Source organism: Gossypium hirsutum, chromosome A13 (assembly GCF_007990345.1).
Source record: "Gossypium hirsutum isolate 1008001.06 chromosome A13, Gossypium_hirsutum_v2.1, whole genome shotgun sequence".
Lineage (NCBI taxonomy): Eukaryota > Viridiplantae > Streptophyta > Magnoliopsida > Malvales > Malvaceae > Gossypium > Gossypium hirsutum.
In genome coordinates, this window is record NC_053436.1 from 98,315,169 (window position 1) to 98,322,147 (window position 6,979).

The 6,979-nt window shown below is 37.1% G+C and overlaps 1 pseudogene; it reads left to right on the top strand.

Annotated features, from left to right (window-relative positions):
- Nucleotides 1–1,114: 1,114 nt before the first annotated feature.
- Nucleotides 1,115–6,120, top strand: LOC107895308 (mechanosensitive ion channel protein 6-like; annotated as a pseudogene).
- The last annotated feature ends 859 nt before the right edge of the window (nt 6,121–6,979 follow it).

A 6,979-nucleotide genomic window follows, 5' to 3' on the forward strand; every position in this document is an offset into this window, starting at 1 on the left:
TCAAATTCAACAATCACTGATTGCTTACCTTGACTCTATAATTTTGGAACCAAGCCTCAAATCTTGCGCTTCGGCCACTGATGCAGATTGGTGCATTGGCTTCATTGATGACGTTCCCTTATGAGTCTCTATGGCAACAATGCTTTGCTTTCTTGCTCGTAGATCTGGGTGTGACATCCGTATTAACAAGGTGCTCCATTCTTTGCTTTGTTTGATTGTCATCAGATCGCAAGTTGACAGAGCTATCTTGGGCCCTGAATTCATTGGTGTTTAGGCCTAGCTTGTTCCCAAAGCTATCCCGGCCTCCAACTAATTCCCTTGAAAGCAGAAGCATTCCCAGCAAGTCCAGGCGATGAGTTTGAGATGAAGGCTTTGTCCTCTCCGAAACTATGCTTCACCATTTCAAACCAAGAGGAAAAACCTATTGGTAGTGGGCTATAGCAGAAGTTTTAGGCTTCCATTCCAAATTGCTGATGCATCCAAGTAGGATCACCCCAGCTTTGTGAATTCTCCATGATGAACTCTACTTATCTTTCCCATATTGAAATGCTTTTCTTATTTCCCATGTTCCATTGATAATTACATTACCAGAAGTTTGGTAGAAAGAATCCATCACTATTCATGATGACAGTATGATGTGAAAACCATTTCATTCCCAAAATAGGAAAAGTAAAAGCCAAGAGTTTAGCTACCAACTCCAAAATCTAGATACTTCCTTTTTTTCTTCTAAAGAAATCCAGATGCTTCGTGTGGAAGAAACAAAAGAAGCAACGGGGATATAGTAATTAATTAATTAAAAATAGATAAAAATTAGGGGTAATTTGAATGAATGGTTTAAACCCTGAAAACATATTAAAGTATTACAGAGCATGTAACCGAAACCTTTGGCTGTGCCACCTGGTCTGGTCTGGTCTGGTCTTCCTCTTTCTACTCTCATTTTCTTTCTTTCGTGTCTCTGTGTTCGAAGCTTTAAACAATTTCTAATCTTTGCCACTCCTCCACATCTCATTACAAGCGTCAGCAAGTACTAAATTGATTTTCTTGCACTTTCCTTAGGAGCCAAACAAACGTTGCTTTCCTCTTATCTTTTCCACCGCCCCAAGAAAAAGTAAGCATCTTTTTTACTCTTAACTATCTTCATCATTGAAATTCCTCCTAACCCTTTTTTTTAAATTAAAAAATTCCTTGGTTCACATTGTATGACTTTGTCTGGTTATATTGGTCTAAGATTAGCAAAATCATGGCAGTTGATTCCGCTGACAGGAAAGAATTCATTTTGAAGATTGATGACAGAAGCCACGACGGTAGTATTTCTACTCCTTCCGGTGGAGCAACTGCCGGCGATGGAGGTAAGATTTGGGGTGAGCCAAGCTATGATTTTTGGAAAGACGGTGAGAAAATCAACATTAACTGGAAAAAAGAGAATGCCAACTCGAATGATGCTGGCAGTAGTGGAGGTGTTAGTAATAAGGAAAGTGAGGATTTTGAATTCACGCAAAGCAAACAAGTCCCCATGGAAGATCCACCATCAAAGCTGATCGGTCAGTTTTTGCATAAACAAAAAGCTTCAGGAGAGATTTCGTTGGATATGGATTTGGAAATGGATGAACTTGAGCAAAAGCAAATCCATGACGGCATTTTACTCCCTACAGTTGCTGAAACACCTTCACCTTCAGCAGCTGCTCTTTCCAGAGTGTCCTTTGAGAACAGCCCTGTAAGAAGAAGACAAAGTAAAGTGCCAGCGTCGACAGGGAAAGAAGAGACTGATGGGGTTGTAAAGTGTAGTTCAAATTCTTCATTCAAAAGGAGTGAAGGTGGTTCTACCCAAAGGAAGTCAAGTTTGTTAGCAACCAAGACAAAATCCAGGTTGATGGACCCTCCTACACCGGAAAGGGGCGAACCAAAGTCCGGGAAAACCGGAGTTGGGAAGTCTGGACAGGTAATGCGGTCTGGGATTCTTGGGAAAAGCATGGAGGAAGAAGAGGATGACTCATTGTTTGATGAGGATTTGCCTGATGAACATAAGAAAGATGAGTTTTTTGGTTTTGCTTCAATGGTTAAGTTTGATTTTGATCATTGCTGCTTTAGTTTGTAGTCTTACAATTCCTTATTTAAGAAAGAAACGTTTGTGGGATCTTATGCTGTGGACATGGGAAGTTTTGGTTTTAGTTTTAATATGTGGTAGATTGGTTTCAAGGTGGATTATAAGGATAATTGTGTTTTTTATAGAGAGGAATTTTCTTTTGAGGAAAAGGGCATTGTATTTTGTATATGGAGTGAGGAAAGCTGTTCAGAATTGTTTGTGGCTGGGTTGGTTTTGATTGCTTGGCATTACTTATTTGGTAAGAAGGTTCAGAGGGAGACTAAGAGTGATGTCCTTAGGTTTGTGACTAAAATTATGATTTGACTTGTTGTGGGTGTGATGTTGTGGCTAGTGAAGACCCTCTTGGTGAAGGTACTGGCATCTTCTTTCCATGTCAGTACTTATTTTGATAGAATCCAGGAGTCATTGTTCAATCCATATGTAATCGAGACTCTTTCCGGTCCAACTTTGGTTGAGATTCGAAGGGCTGAGGAAGAGGAGGAGAGACTTGCAAACGAAGTTGCAAACCTACAGAAAGCTGGTGCTAAAATTCCTCCTGGCCTCAAGACATCAACCCTTTCAGCACCTCGATATTAGAGGCCGATAGGGAGTGGACCGATTCAGAAAAGTCCTAGAGGAAAAAGCCCTATGATATCACGAGTGCTTTCTGTTGAGAACGGAGAGAAGGATGATAAGGGGATAACCATTGAGCACTTGCACAAATTGAATCCTAAAAATGTCTCTGCTTGGAATATGAAAAGGTTGACGAATATCATCCGCCATGGAGCTCTTTCCACTTTAGATGAGCAGATACAAGATTCAACTCAAGAAGATGAGTCTGCAACACAGATTAGAAGTGAATATGAGGCTAAAGTTGCGGCAAGTAAAATCTTCCAGAATGTTGCTAAGCCAGGTTCCAAGTATGCCCATCAGTCCTATTGCTATGCAATATGTTATGTGTGTATTTGTGATTAATTCTTTGTCAATGTTAAATTTCGTTTTTCTTTATCGGCTGGTTGATTGTTTCTGTTTGAAGCTTTTGTTTTCTTATTGCTAATAATTGTTCTCAGGTACATATACTTGGAGGACATTGAACGGTTTCTCCCAGAAGATGAGGCTTTGAAGACTATGAGTCTCTTTGAAGGAGCATCTGAAAGCAGGAGAATTAGCAAGAAAGCCCTCAAGAATTGGGTGGTAAGCATTGGCAACCCATGCATTGCTGCATATTTTACTTCTAATATATTCTCTTTTGCATATAGAGTCCGTTGACTGCATTTTCTCAATGTTATATTTAAACAACACGTAAGATGTCTGATTAGGTCCAAACCTTATTGAAGTTCATTGCTCTTTAAATATTTAACCAATATTAGGTTATTGTCACATATTTATCCTTGTAGTAACGATAACATGTTAAGAAACTTAGTATACTAAATTTAAGAAGATAATAAGATGTGTGGTCAATTATCTCACATGGTATCTGTGTTGAGCTTCTATTGAGTGAATGTTGGTATTGGATTGCTGTTTAAAAAGTAGTGCAATCTCTGTAGATTTAACTGATTCTTTTTGTGGAACCAGAACTTGCTGTGCTGGATTTATTGCATTTAAATCCAAGGAAATGAAAACCTTATAATTTTAAAATCATTTGATAGTATTTTTTTATTTATTACAGGCTAAAGCAAGGCACCCATCCCCCCTTTTTCTTTCTAACTCCCATCACTAAAATTGAAGTTGCGTTTACAAGTTTAACACTTGCTATTGTGTGTTGTACTTCAATCTCTCTTAGGTCAATGCTTTTAGAGAACGAAGGGCACTTGCCTTTACACTGAATGATACCAAAACAGCTGTGAACAGACTTCATCGGATGGTGGACGTTTTGGTTGGCATCATCATAGTGGTTATTTGGCTTCTCATACTTGAAATTGCCTCCAGCAAAGTTCTTGTTTTTATTAGCTCTCAACTGCTTCTAGTTGCATTCGTATTTGGGAACACCTGCAAGACTGTATTTGAAGCTATTATATTCTTATTCGTTATGCACCCATTCGATGTGGGTGACAGGTGTGAAATTGATGGAGTTCAGGTACCTTTATAAGCACATGGTTTGGCTTTTTCTTTTTAAGATAGTGTAGATCCTGTTTGTAAATTCCTTTTTAAATCCTTGGATTCAATGAATTTCAGATGGTGGTGGAGGAAATGAACATCTTGACCCAAATCCTTTATCAACTAATCGAGCTTCTTTATTTCCAAATTTTCAATTTGGATCAATTGGTATGTCAGCTGGGCGGCAACCACTCATCCCAGCCTCTTTTAAAAGATCAATCACATATTTTTTCTAAAAGACCACAAGACCCTTCTTTGATCGAGCAACTTCCATTCTAAGAAAGTATTTCAAAGGACCCAAGTCTTTGATCTCAAACTCCAATGCTAGATGCTCCTTAAGACGCCTTATTTCATCCACATCATCTCCTGTAAGAATGATATCATCGACATAAACTATAATAACAGCTATTCTACCTTTTTTTGAATGTCGATAGAACATTGTGTGATTAGCTTACTCACGATAGAACATTGTGTGATCAGCTTGCCCTTGTGAGTAACCTTATTTTTTAACAACTTGAGTAAATCGTTCAAACCAAGCTCGAGAAGACTGCTTCAGACCGTATAAAGATTTCTTGAGTTTACATACTCGAGTTCCAAATTTTTCTTCAAAACTTGGAGGAGGATCCATGTAAACTTCTTCTTCAAGTTTTCCATTTAGGAAAGCATTCTTCACATCTAGCTGCTGTAAAGACCAATCAAGATTAACAGCAATTGATAAAAAAAACTCTGACGGAATTTAATTTGGCCACTGGAGCAAATGTTTCAAGATAATTTATCCCGTATGTTTGAGTGTACCCTTTAGCTACCAACCGGGTTTTGTATCTATCTAAAGATCCATCTGGTTTGAATTTGGTTGTGAACACCCATTTACAGCCCACTGTTTTTTTCCTTACAGGTAATTCCATTGTTTCCCATGTACCTGTTTTTTCAAGAGCACGCATCTCCTCTAAAATAGCTTCCTTCCACTCAGGAACCTGTAAATCATCTTTCACATTTTTGGGTATTTGTACAGTATCGAGACACAAAACAAAGGTTGAGAATGTCGAAGATAAGGCTTTATAGGATACAAAGTTAGACATAGGATATTTGACAATATTTCTAACACCTTTTCTTTCGGCAATTGGAATATCTAAATCAGAAAATTCATTGGCTGGATTATGAGCTTTACCTGGACTTTTGACAGGATCTTGCGGGTTAGATTCTTGGTGATGAATCTGGTGGATTCCACTTTCTTGATTTCGATTTCTTCTTGAGTAAACAATTAAATTCTTTATTTGTTCTTTATTTTCATGATCAGACGCTACACCTTCATCTTCCTTTTCATTAACATTAACATCATTAATTTTTGTGTTAATTATAAATTCGCTTTCCCCATTATTAGAATCCCTATGTTGTTTATTCTTAGTCTCTTCTTGATCAATTATAGAATATTCCTTAGTATAATTTTCTCCCTGAAGATTAGAATCAAAATAAGATTGTGTTTCAACAAATGTGATATCCATGGTAACTATAATCTTCCTATCAATTGGATCATAACATTTGTAACCCTTTTTATTAGAAGCATAACCAACAAAGACACATTTTTTTTGCTCTAGGATCTAGTTTACCTTGGTTGTGAAGATGAACAAAAACACTATACCCAAAAACTCGGAGGGATAAATCTGTAATCAATTTAGAGTTAGAAAAGTTATCTTTAAAGAGACTAAAAGGAGTTCTATAATTTAGAGTTTTGCTAGGGATTCTATTAATAAGATATGTAGCTGTTAACAAGGCTTCGCCCCAAAGATAACGTGGTACTTGACTAGTGAACATCAAGGCTCTAGTTACTTTCAAAAGATGTCGGTTTTTTCTTTCTGCAATCCCATTTTGTTTTGGTGTATTTGTACAAGAACTTTGGTAGACTATTCCATGTTTGGTGAAGAAAACACCTAATTGGTCGCTAAAAAGTTCCCCACCATTGTCAGTTCGAAATACTTCTATTTTCATACCAAATTGTGTTTTCACCATAGCATAAAAAGATTGAAACACATTTTTAACTTCGGACTTATCTTTTAATAAAAATGCCCAACAAAGTCGAGTATGATCATCAATAAATGTGACAAACCAACATTTTCCTGAAAAATTCGAGACTCTTGAAGGTCCCCAAACATCACTATGAATTAACGAAAAAGGTTTGGAGGCTTTATATTTTTGAGGTGGAAAGAATGACCGATGATGTTTAGCCAATTCACAAAATTCACAATGATATGAAGAAGGACTTTTATTTTTAAATAGATTAGGTAACAAATATCTTAAATAATAAAAATTAGGATGTCCAAGCCTATAATGCCAAATCATAACCTTATCAAAATCAGAAACAGAATTTAAACATAAAGTAGTTGTTGGTTGACTTAGATGGTCGTCTTCAAGAAAGTAAATTCCACCAAATTCTTTAGCATTGCCAATCATCCTCCCCGAGGCCATGTCCTGAAACTTACGCATAGAGAAGTCAAATATAACATGACAATTTGAAGACTGGGATAATTTATTGACCGATATGAGATTACAAGCTAGATTTGGTACATGTAAAACATCATGTAAAACCAAGAAAGATGAAATTTTAACAGTGCCTTTCCCGGCTATTGCTGAGAAGGACCCATCTGCTACTTTGATCTTTTTGTTTCCTGCGCAAGGTGTGTAAGTTGAAAAAAGAAAATGACTGCTAGTCATGTGATCACTAGCTCCAGAATCAACGATCCATGTGTTTGTTTTACAAGGCTTGACACTGAAAAAAATAGAAAAATCAGTACCTGATTGGGC